Below are 13,369 nucleotides of genomic sequence, written 5' to 3'. Positions count from 1 at the left end.
TTCGGGACCAACAAATAAACCTGTGGGATTTATATGGCACATGGTGGCAGTGATAGGTAGCAGCACTCTAAGGAATGTTTGGTGCGAGTTACATAACAAAGATTAATGAGGCATCTTTATATAACCGGCGTCACTGGCATGATGAGAGTGTGCAGTATAAACAAAACTCTGCAAACAAAAGTCAAATGCCACAGTCCATATTAGTTCATGTCTCCAAGTCTCTAACCATCCGAAACAGCAGACGCTAAAACTTCCATCAATGGAACTTATCATAGGAATAGTTCAGCTCCTTTGTTGCTCCCCTTGAACCACAATTTTAACGATATAATGAATAATCACCAAAGGCAACCTTTGCTGCGTAGATAAAAAGTTCAAAATGAGAAAGTCGAGAATCAACAAACTTTCTGTTTTGTGACGAGTCCTCTGGTTTGCAAACTAAACATCATTTCATTTTCTTAAGCTATTTGTACATATTGTTTGCACGCACACAAATGTATAATTGCGTATCCTTTTGTTGATGTGTAAGCAGCGGAGCCAACACGCCATTTACCCCATTGGAGTCAAACACAACAAGCTTGTTAGGAGTGGATCTCTCTTATGTTGCCATGTAGGGAAACAGTCGAGTTGACAAAACACCCATGACAATCCAGCTAAGCTGTTTTAATAATATCCTTCCCTGAACCACTCTTGCTCTTCCCAGCATCCTCTCACGCAACGACACAACACACAGTCACTAAACTGTCATTTGTCAAGATTGGGAAGAAAACAATTAAACTGCCATATGGGATGAGATGAAATGGTTTTCCTTATGAGAACAGCAAACAGTGGGGTTTGCAGAATGGGATCCAAGAGAGGTAAAAGTTGGCATATACGGGGCAATCACAGGAAAAACTGAAATACAGGTCTGTCTACAACCAGTAACAAAAACAGTTCTAACAAATCCAACAAGATTGTTGTCTTGATCCTCTTTTGGAGGATTTTGTATCATATGTATTTGTCTGGATACGACCAAGCAATCCTCCTCTTCCTGTCAGATGATAAATAAATGATCTGTTCAGTCATGCCTTCAACCCATTGCACATGACATAACATTTACTAACTTTTACAGTTTAAGCCAATGGGTTACTTTTGAATCAATTACCATTTCAATGCCAACAAGTTATGTATTGCTTCATTTTCCATTTAACAGATTCTTGTTTGTTTAACTGTCATCATAGCGCAGCAAACTGTGACAGAGCAGGTTCTGAATGTAGCGGTGTGAGATAATAACACATGACTTGACTGGCAAAGAAAGGTTGGCACTTCTCTTTAACCGCACACCCAAAACATATTGGTACAGTGGCTTCTTCGGAACTCTTGGCATGGAATTATGCAAATTCAACATCACGGAATGTCAGTCCATTGACTTGTCACCTTCGCTTATCACGGTTCTAGAATGACTTAGAATGTTGCAATCGTTCTTAAGCACAAAACCATGGGCTGGAGGCTATAATCGTTTCTTTTTAAAACTTATGAGGCACAGCGTTAGACCAGCGTTTCTCTTATGTAAACACCTTTTAAAATGCTCAGATAAGGATCCAGAGTAATCCATCCAAGACACAGAGCAGGTTAAAGTTCAGTGAAAGTGCCATGTATACAGTGGGACACTGTAATTACCCTGTACATAAAGTGGTGGAGTTAGCTAAGTGATGTGATGCCTGTAATCCAGCAGTCACACCTGCTAGTTAACCTGAATGAGTAAGAAACAAGGGACAAAGGACAATTTGATATGACTTTATATTAGGCTAGTTCTTCTGATAAATAAGATATAGCCTATCAGTCAACTCAACTTTGACTCACAGTCATTTCATTTAAATTTAGATTATATTTTCACTACAAGAACATCTGACTGACATACAGCAGCCAAAACTCATACTGTAAAAGATAGTAGGCTACAGTCATTCAGATAGCCTAGGCTACATGTAAATGCTTCTGAGATTACATCAACTATTATATTGGGATTCTAGGGTATACAATGACTCAACTTTTATGGAGGAGTAAAAAAACAACAACTTATGGATCATGTTCTGTGTCAAAAGTCTAAAAAAAAAATAAAAAAAAAAAAATAAAAAAAAGACTACTACATGTGCTTTAAATGTCGAGTTTTCGCCTCCATATCTTGAAATGTAAGTTTTAACTTTTAATTCGTTACGTAGGTATTTAACACAGGAGTCCGCGTGGGGCTAATTAGCGTCATCTACCACAGCTGAGGAACTCTTTCCATTGTGATACGCAGGAAGATTTTTTTCTTAATAAGTAGCCTATGATGTTATTGACTAACACAGACACAACTAGCTCAGTTACACCTGACAGGGAATCGACCGAGTGTCTTTGGATGAAAACTGTTAAACTGGTTTTAATCATTACTCACGTTAACTTTGTTGTCCTCTCCTCCACTCGCTACAGGCTGCGTCACTCCGCCGCTCATCTTCTCAGCGGAAAATAATTAAAAAAGGGTTAATACAAAAAAAAGTTTCACAGCCGTATAAGTAGGCCTATTCCTATGTCCTTCAACTCTCACTCTCCCTTCTTTTGTAAACAACTGCTAGATAGTTAAACTACACCGCGGAGAGCAGTGGAGGGGCTCCTGGACTCTACTCTGCTCTACTCTGCTGCTCTGCCTTCACTCCTCTGTCTGACCAGGTGGCTGAGCTGTGCAGGTCCTCTACACGCCTGCTCCAACTCAGGCGGAATGTAGTACTGAATCATAAATCAGCATGAAGGAGGCAGAGTTATTGTATGCAGTTTGTGCCACTTCAAACTTCTGCATTCTCCACATTCTGCTTTACAAGCCATATATTTTCTTCAGCATTGATGGTGATAATTTAGCTACAGTGCATAGACTTGACTTAAAATTGAGTTCAAGTTTAGTTTTTATCTTTCCACCTACACCTAGGGCCCTTTTCTGTGATCTTATCTTATCTGACTTGATCTTATTTGTAGTAAAAATGCCTTATACATCACAATTAACAGTTAGTACCTACATACTGTAAATTCTAGGTAAGTAATTTGATCATAACGTCTATTGGGAACTCTGAGGAACACATCATTAAGACACAGCAGGCTCAAAGGACCATATCTACAGTGAGATGTACAGTGCATGCAAAAGTTTGGGCACCCCTGGTTTAATTTCTGTTTTAATGTGAACAGTTAAGCAAGTGGAAAATGACATGATCTCCAAAAGGCATAAAGTTACTGACACCCTTAAAATTTAAACAATATATTATTTTCAAAATGACAGAAGGGCCCGCAGCAAAGGTTTGGCCACCCTGCATAGTTAGTAGCCTACCTAGTAGCACCTCCATTGGAAACTATCACAGCATGTAAATGGTAAATAACTTGTCTGATTGTCCCTTTTTCACTCTTAAATTATAGAAGACAAACATAATGCACTGATATTGCTTCAAATATTGCAAAAGAGTGTTTCATGTTTAACTTTATGCCTTTTGGAGATCATTTCATCTTCCACTTGCTTAACTATTCACATTAGGGGCTGTGCGTGGTGCAGTGGTTAAGGCGGCCGCCCCATGTAGAGGCTGGCAGGCATCCCCGTTTCGAATCCCGCGTAGGGCAGACCTTTCCTGCATGTCATTCCCCCTCTCTGCCTCCCCCTTTTCTGTCTATGTGTGCTATCAAATAAAGGCAAAAATGCCAAAAAATATACTTTAAAAAAAAACTATTCACATTAACAGAAACAGAAATGTTGACCAAGGGTGCCCAAACATTTGCATGCCACTATACTGTAGTCAGTCTGCAGGTAAAGTTCATGACAAACATTAGGTGATGAGAGCGGTCACACCTGCTATTTAACCTGAATGAGTGAGAAATGAAGGACAAAAGACAATTTGATATGACTTTATATTAGTTCCTCTGATAGATGAGTGATATCAACTCAGCTGAACTCCTTTAAATCACAGTATTTTTTTCAAATTCAAGGTAGATAACAGAGGTAATTCCATTATAATATTGGATTTTTCTGTAAGGATCTATAGGGATAATATATAAATAAACACATATGATTGAAGAAAAACTGTGTCTGACCTCAGAGAAGCCGGTGAGCCCTCCATGTGGCAGACACTTGGTGTGAGTGCGGCTGAACCACAGCATCTTGCTCTCCGTCACCTGCCTGATCTTCTTCCAGACTGGTTCCATATGACTTCTCTCTTCATCGGCTCTATTTCAACAAATCTGGTTCAACCTCTTCCCCTCTCGATTTCCAGTCATTTCTCTGTTTTTAACACCACAGCACCAGGAACCTTCCACTCTGAGATCTGCTTCCTTTCCACTGCAGCTAATTCTGTGTCAAGCCTGCAAATAGGATATAACCCTGTTTGATAACAGTCCCGTCACATGTCAGGTGGCTCTGGTGCCACTTACACTCTTAATTATTTTTGCGTTGTGCCTCTGAACTCATTTACCCTTGGCAGCATATGGCTTGAAACAATTGTGACATGGCTGGCTCATGAGCCCGGAGATGGTGTCCTACTTTCAGCCTTTGACAATGTGGCTGTTACAATGTGAGCACATTTTGTACTTTAACGTTACGGTTTCCCTATGACGTTTTTAAAATGAAAATTTCATAACCTTCATTAACAGTCCAACCTAATTTAGCAGAAATTCACATAAAAAGCTGTTAAAATTCTCTTGAAGTTTTAATTGACACTGGATTTTCTTGTTATTACTTGCTTTCAGACAGGTGTGGCATCACATAAAAGCGGGGGCCATTAGCATGGAAAGACCAGAATCTAATTCCCTGGTAAATCCTGTGTTTTTCCGCTCTGGCTTAGATGATGTCATTACGTTTTATATATCGGATTTCAAGAGCTATTTGTTCTTTGACAGCCAAATAAAAGCAGTGACTTTGTGCCTTAATGAAATACAATAAGCTACTGTAAACGTGGCACGTCTGCTTTGTGTGACGCACCAATCACCAGTGAGAATGACACAAATGCAAATGACATATTTTACTGAATAGCCCAGCCTTAGGTAAATATACACATACGTTATATAGATTAATGGCTTGGGCATGAAACAGCAGCCACCTTTATGTCCTGTACATTGTGGAGTGTGTGTGTTACTTTAAGTCACAGGCATGAATGTCTTGAACAAAACACCAGTGTTTGAATTTTAGACATGGTGGCAAAACATGGTGGTCATAACCTACTCTGTATTGTCTGCTGAGCTATTTGTTTACATGTTGTGAGTGACATTCTCCTTTTTCTTCCCCTGAAGTTTTTGGAGAAGCAATGGATCAGCGCTGGTGCAGAACAACATTTCTGCTCCGTCATCGTAAATCACAACCAGCAACTGACTGCTGACCGCTGCTAACTTTCTCACACATTGTGAAGGTACACTCAAACCACTAATGAACATTTTCAACCCTACAGACTGTATGTTGAGCTACAGTAAATGCTCCATCATTCATTATGAATCCAGATCTAATTAGTAATGTGTCATTGAATTCTATCTTACAAAATGTATATAAAGTTTTCCAAAAGAAGAGGGAGAAAGGCGCAGAGGTTAGACGAGGTGGAGTCATGATTACAGCTTGATGTCTTCAGTAATTACAGTAAACCAACTAAGGATTACAGACTCTGAGTCTCTGAGGGGGAAACTCAGCCAGAGCTAAAAGAACCACACTGTTCAATTACACCAGACAAGCAGCTCGGAAAGTGAATCTAGATTTTAAATAATGAAACGAGGTCAGGACATTTTATCCAAACATCAATGCCAGATATTCACAACACCCATTCTTACTTGTAAGCTTATTTGGAACAAAATGCAACTAATAATTTGCATGCAGTTTGTGCTTAATCCAAAACCAATACTAATGCAAATAATATAGAGATAATAATATCAGATAATGATGATTATAATGATACCCTCAGGTATTTGACCTAATTACAAGACATTCTTCTTCTCTTAGATAGATTGTCTTTGCCTGACATCTTTGTCACATTACTCCATTACTTGAACAATTGACTATAATGAGCCACCGAGACGTCTATGAAAGAATGATGTGAAAACTATAAATATTCTCTGTCTGAGCTGCAGTTATTAAACAATATTGATTCAGTCACTGCTGAATTCACTTGTTCTGGTAATGTGAGAAACCTGTTGGATGAGAGCTCAAGTGTTTTCACGTTTACAGCCAGTCCAAGGGATTTAGTCTCAAAATCCCCTTGTCTGATACTATTTGTCACCTCATTGTTAGTGACCCCATGACGCCATGCTGCCTGACAGCGTATGAAACTCCCTTTGACAGTGAACCATCAGTTCCTGCTGAATTGGTTTGCAGTGATAAGCTGCAGCACAGAACAGAGCAGCGGGACGGCAGCAGGCCTTGATCTTGTATTCTCTGTATCCCAGTAAAGGTGCGATTTGGCCTCAGGTTTTTTGATATTTTAAACTGGTGTCTGATACAAAGCAAAGCCCCTGCATAGGTTAGGACTACAGTCACATCACGTGTCTTTGAAATCCAACATCCAGGTGCAACATTTGAAGACACGCTGCCTTTACCTCTACCGATATACTGTATACATAAACTGGAAATATCTCTATGAAACTATACAGTACACAATATATTCAACATTCAAATCAACCCTCTTATAAACTTTTTGTTGGACTGGGACCATTTCCAGATTTAGATTCATGGCTGTATATGCTCCAGTTATTATATTTTGACTTTCTTGTTATGAGTAAAAACTCTATTGATCTATGTGATTATAAGTAAAATCCGATCAGCTTGATGGCCCTGTGTGAACTCACAGAGGTGAGTACGAGGTGTGCACTGTGGTTTTGGTTATAGAGTGAATTAATGAGGACTAAGTTCAGACCTGCCACTGACTGGCACTCCTCTGTTTGAGTACACAGAATAGGCAGTTATGGCGTCAGGCGTCATGGCCGCACCCCTGGGATAAGAAGCTTCGTACACTAATCGTTTTATCCCAGGGGCACGACTGTGTGATATCAAAGATGACCTAAGTTCATAGGACAAAAATCAGGCTTCAAAATAAGAACTCCAAGCAAATGCAACATCGTTAAATCTACTGGGGATTTTCTTAAAAAGATAACAGAGTTTGGGGCCTTTTGTCTCTTTTTTTTTGTCTCTTTTTGTCTCAGTTTACCACGCTGTCCCTGGTTGAAGTTTGGCCAACCTTTTGTGCTTCTTTGTGTCCCTCATTTCCTGCAACAGTATTGCATTGTTTCTACATCAGAACAAAAAGATAAAATAAGTTTTAAAAAAATCAGGAAAAATGACAATATATTTCTTTTTATTGTACATACGGTCAAAAATGTACTTAAAAATATCCGTCAACAATTTTGGAAAGCTTATAAAGCTCTTTGCCGAATATCAAATGGTACCAGCGACTTCATAAACAACCTCTGAATTTATAGCATCCTTGCATGTAATTGCCATAATTCAAATTAGGAAAGTGACATGTTCAAAATATAATAACCATCATCACAAGTAGTGGGAACAAAAATGTGGAACGGAAAGCAGAAGGCGATGATACTGCTACTAGGAATGCAGAAGAGACACAAGCAGAGGCAAGCATATGACACACCGTCTAAATCATTACAGCAGCAGCAGCAAATGAACACAACACATGCGGTGACAGTGTGATAATATATTAAACTAATTGTTTTTTTTTTTTGTGATCAATTTTTTATTTTGTTTTATTTCATTACAATTCCATTTATCCATTCCCCTTGACCCCACCCTTGTCCCGGGTCCTGGGGGTAACATTAGGTTAGGGTGATTACAGGGAAAAACAAAAACAACAAACAAACGAAAATAAATAAATAGTTATCAATAATTATCAAAAGTACATAGCAGACATATTCATGAAACAGAGAAAAACAAAACAAAACAAACCAAAAAAAAAAAAACACACGCAAGCCCATCAAAACAACGCTTTGACATTCTCAGCTGCCGCTTCTAGGTTATGTATAGCTTCTACCTTTGCCTTTTGGGCACGGGCACTGGAGATTTCTAGTGACAAAATTTCATAAAATGATAATTTCCACAGATACACATTTAAAACATGTGGTGGTTTCCATCTTTTTATCAACATCTTTTTAGCAGCAGTTAAACCTGCAAACAGTACTCTCTTCTTAAGAAATGATAAATTCAGAGGGGTGTCATCATTCAGAAGCAATATATGTGGTAAACAAGGTATATTTGTCTGAATTAAACGTGAGAGAAGATTCGAAATACTGAGCCAAAAGGAATAGACTCCAGGGCATTCCCACATCATGTGCATGTATGTGCCCAACACTTGGTGAGGACATAGTTGGCATAATGGGTTCTGGGTAATATGGATCTGGCAGCATCGTCTTGGGGATAGATAGAATCTTTGTATTAACTTATAATGAATTAACTGATGGTTGTGATTACGGGATGATAGGGAAATATTACTCCAGACTCTCTGCCAGTTGATGCTAAACCCGTAATCTTTAGTATCCATATTCCAGACGAGAACAATGCCTGCTGGTCCAGTTAATCTTCCTTGTAGCTCATTATATATATAAGACACAAAACCTTTTTCTTTAATCTTTGCAGTGTACAAAAGATGCATTAGGGGATGAATTAATAGTGTTTGATTCCATGGGACACCATATGTACGCATTGCTGTGCGCAGCTGTAAATAAAAAAAGAAAGAGGTGCCAGGCAAGTTATAAGTCTGTCTAAGTTCATGAAATGATCTAAGACTGTCTTCATTATACATATCGGACAGAGTATGAACTCCCTGGTTTTGCCAGGAGGAGAATATGATTGGTTTACCACCTATAAGCAATAAATTGTTTCTAAAGATTGGCGTATCTAAGTGCCACTTTGAATCCCATTTAGCTAATTTGACTATATTATTCCAAACTAAAATTGAGTTTGCGATAATTGGTCCAAATTTGTTCAGACAAAATTTTGGGGAGAGGCCTGAGAAAAGAACATCCTTAAGCATAAAGGGGGATACAATATGATGCTCTATATTCACCCACGGTGTGTCTGCATTTGGGTCAAACCACCTTGATACAGATTTCAGCATAAAGGATAGGGAATACAATTCAAAATTTGGCACTGAGAGGCCTCCTAAGGTCTTACTCTTCTGAAGCGTAGGCCTACTGATTCTTGGGTGCTGGTTTTGCCATATAAATTTAAATACCAACCCTTGTATCTTCTCCCAAAAACCAGCTGGTGGGGGTAAATGTAACATATTTGCATAAAAATTAACCTTGGGAAGAATATGGGACTTAACCACTGATATTCGAGTAGAGAAGGAAATTGATAGTGCAGACCATCTGTTTAGTTCATCAGATATTGAATTCTTTAGGCGCTTATAATTTTTAGAAACAATTTTTTCAAGAGATGGATATATGTCGATTCCAAGATACTTAAAATGTGTGGCTACTGGGATCCCCGCATCCAACTGCAGGTTGTTCATAGCGGCATTTAAAGGAAGCAGAGAGGACTTGCTCAGATTTATCTTGTGTCCAGATATTAAACTGAAATTATGGAAAATCTTCAATGCGGCAGGAAGGGAAGACAGCACATCATTAAGAAATAATAATAAATCATCCGCATACAGAGAGGTCTTATGATAAGTTCTGCACACTGATATTGGCTTTACCTCATCTGAATTTCTGATTTTTTGTGCTAGGGGTTCCAGAGATAATGTGAACAACAGCGCAGAGACTGGACACCCTTGGCGAGCTCCTCTTTCTATAATAAACGGAGTAGAGCTTTGTTTAGATGTAATGACCACAGCAGTTGGATTACAGTACAACGTTTTTAGCATGCCAATGAAATTGTCACCAAAGCCCATAGTTTCCAGAGTATGCCACAGATATTCCCATTCGAGCCTGTCAAAGGCTTTTTCAGCATCTACTGAAAGCACTGCACAAGGTGAAGCCATATTAGTACCAGCATCAACAATATGTAAAAGACGTCTCATATTATCAGATGCATATCTTTGTTTAACAAAACCCGTTTGGTCGGGATGGACCAAAGTTGGCAAAACTGTCTCGAGCCTTTGAGCCAAGACCTTTGCATAAAGCTTTATATCTGCATTAAGCAGTGACAGCGGGCGGAAGCTGGAACATAAGGTGCTATCCTTGCCTCTTTTATGTAGCAAAGTGATGATAGCTGTATTTATATCTCTGTTGAAGGATCCCAAATTGATGGCTTGTTGAAACATTTCAAAAATAAATGGGCCCAAATCATCCCAAAATTTTAAATACAACTCAGGAGGGATTCCGTCCAGGCCTGGGGATTTGCCATGATTCATGCATTTAATTGCCTCATATAATTCATTAATTGTAAGTGGGGAATCTAATAAGTGTCTCTGCTCTTCTGATAATTTGGGTAAATTTAAGCCATCAAAAAAGGAAACAAGATCATTTTTTGAAAAGGTTGCTTCAGAAGAGTACAGCTGTTGATAGAATAACTTAAATTCATGATTAATTTCCAGGGGATCATATATCACTTCACCCTCTCTGTTTTGGATTGCGACAATGTCTGCTTTTTTATCATTACAGTGAATTTTTCTTGACAGAACAAAACTAGGTCTATTTCCATTTAAGTATTGAGTTTCTCTCGCTCTATGGATTAGAAACTCTGCTTTTCGCATAAGAAAAGTATTTAGTTCAGCCTTAACCTCCCCTAATTCTTTTTCCCTCTCTTGGTCGTGCTTGTTTTGTTGTTGGGATGTCAGAGATGCAAATCTAGTCTCCATCTTTGCTAGTTCTTGGAGATAAGTCCGATTACGTGCTGATGCAAATGAGATTGTACAGTTACGGATACTTCCTTTAATTGCATCCCATAAAAATCTTACATCGAGCACTGAATTCTTATTAATACTTATAAATGCATTAAGCTCTGATTTAAGATGCTCACAGAAATTAGCATCCTGTAACAGGGTTAAATTAAATTTCCACCTTAAAGCACGTTTTGGGTAATTCACAAATACTAATTCACACTTGTTGGCATGATGGTCAGATAAAGATGTATAGACTATCTCCGCTTTTCTGACCCAGCGAGACGCATTAGGAGTTGCCAAAATATAGTCTATTCTTGAATATGTTCTGTGTCTCGCAGAAAAAAAAGTATATTGTTTTATATGAGGGTTAAAAGTTCTCCAAACATCAATAAGGGAAAAGGTGTCTACCATTTTTCTCAGAGTTAAGTTGGCTGCACTCTGAGCAACCTGCCCTCCAGACCTATCGATAGAGTGATCAAGCACTGCGTTCATGTCACTACCTAAAATAATTAAGCAGTCTGAAAGGTCTTGTAACTTCTTTGTCAATTGTGCATAAAATGAGGGGTCAAAGATGTTGGGAGCGTAGGCTGATATAAATGCCATCTTTTTATCAGCAAAAGTGCCTTTAATATAGGAAATTCTACCAACAGAGTCATTTCCTTGCTCATCTATATTAAAATTAAAAGTCTTGCGCATTAGAATCATCACTCCCTTTGTCCTATTGAAGGAATGAGAAGAAGAAACAACATCATATTTACTGTTGTCTAATCTACCTATATCTGATGACAGTATATGAGTTTCTTGAAGCAGAGCAATATCAATTCCTTTCCTATCTAGAAATTCAATGCAACTTGTATATTTAGTGCTCTTATTGATACCCTGTACATTCCAGGAAAGTATTGAGAGTTTCAACATTTGAAAGTTATATTATCATAGTGGGCAAAAAAACAACAACATATGAACACATGATGCGAAAAAAAAAAGAGGGAAAAAATAAATAAATAAATAAAAAGGGGGGAAAAAGAAAAGGGGAAAAAAAAAAAACGTGCAGGAAATAATTACAAAAACTTGTTACCCCAGAGAAACCCATCCTCATATCGGCTTCATCCCTCCAGCCCCACCCCCCTCCCTCCTCCCCCCAGGAAGACGGTCCCGTGAACACGAGACCCTCTTCAGGTTTCCTAATCTCGGCCTTATGCGAGAGTTGTGGCATGGGGGCCGCAGTCGGCAGCACCCTCCAATAATGGCGCCCTGTTTCATTCATTCATTACTACCAGTGCCTCTCAGTAGGGAGAAAAAAAATAAAAAATAAAATAAAAATAAAAAAAAGGGGGAGAAAGGGAAAAGGAAAAAAAAAAAGAAAGAAAAAGGGGGATTCTTAATATAGGCTATTATTCTTGAACAGAAAACGTTCACCCCAAAATAAAAAATAAAAAAAATAAATAAAAAAGTAAAGATGAGGGGCACATTGAGTCACAATGAGGGCATTCTAGAATATCAGTCCTCCAGTCACCATACTAAATCTACAGTCTATATTTTCCCGTGTGAGCTTGACAGACCTGTGGTTGCAGCTACCAGGTGGGCGTCATCTATCCCTCAGCCGTCTGGCGGGGACTCCTGTCCAACGTGGGCTCGATTACAGTTCTGTAGAAGTCCATCGCCTCCGATGTATTCACAAAGACATGTGTCTTGTTGCCAAAAGTGATGAGCAGCTTAGCTGGATACGCCACTCCATACCGTATGCCTGTCTTCCGTAGCAGAGCCCTGATCTCGTCAAAGACAGCCTGTTGTTTCCGTTGGTCTGCTGTTAGATCCGGGAAGATGCTGATCTTGTGTCCTCTGTACTTTAACCCATCTGGTTGCTTTCTCCTTTCCGTTGCCAGCCGGATGATACGCTGCCTCACTTCGAAGCTATACAGCCGTATAATCATGCAGCGTGAGACCTTGTCCCTGCCGCCGATGCGGTGGGCGATGTTGGCCGGTGGTAGTGGACCGAAGTCCACTTGATCAAACAGCTCGCGCAGCATGTCGTTCACAAACGAAGTGGGTCTGCCTTGTTCTATTTCCTCCGGTAATCCGAGTATTCTCAGATTAAATTTTCGGCTGTGGTTTTCAAGAGATTCAGCTTTCTGTTTCAATAAAGAAACTTCCGCAGCCAGCGTTTTGTTCTCGTTCTCCAGTTTTAACAGCCTTGTTTCAGCCTCATTCGCCGCAGCTTCCAGTGAGTCAACTTTATCGAGGCAGGATGTTACTTTTAGCTGAATCTTGCTCAATTCGTCCCGAATGGGCTTTAAATTAGTTTCCAGCCCTGTCGCTATTTCTTCGCGCACTATTGCTCTCATGAGTGCAGCGAGCTCAGCGTTCTCCATTACAAACTTTGTTTGTTGACGCGTTCCCGGCATTCAGCAGAGTTCAGACACAGTCAAAAGTGTGCGATTACTTGTTGTATCTTAATAAATTGACTGAGGTAACTGGAGGTTCAATTAAGAGATATTAGAAGGATTACCGCGACATGCGGTCTGAGGACGCTCACTCCATGCCACCGGAAACCGGAAGTTTTTTGAACTAGTTTT

General features: G+C 39.3%; 1 long non-coding RNA gene across 1 annotated transcript; it reads right to left on the bottom strand.

Moving 5' to 3' along the window:
- Window positions 1-2,308: 2,308 nt before the first annotated feature.
- On the bottom strand, window positions 2,309-4,475 carry LOC146959532 (uncharacterized). The gene is made up of 2 exons (XR_015035609.1): window positions 4,081-4,475; window positions 2,309-2,467 (listed from the first exon to the last, which is right to left on the bottom strand). It is a non-coding gene; the product is annotated as an uncharacterized LOC146959532 (long non-coding RNA).
- Window positions 4,476-13,369: the final 8,894 nt, after the last annotated feature.

Source organism: Trachurus japonicus, unplaced genomic scaffold (genome assembly GCF_045865225.1).
Source record: "Trachurus japonicus isolate A0001 unplaced genomic scaffold, Traja_1.0 AP031195.1".
NCBI lineage: Eukaryota > Metazoa > Chordata > Actinopteri > Carangiformes > Carangidae > Trachurus > Trachurus japonicus.
The sequence above is the reverse complement of the archived record's forward strand: the minus strand, read 5'-3'. Positions and strand labels throughout refer to the sequence as shown.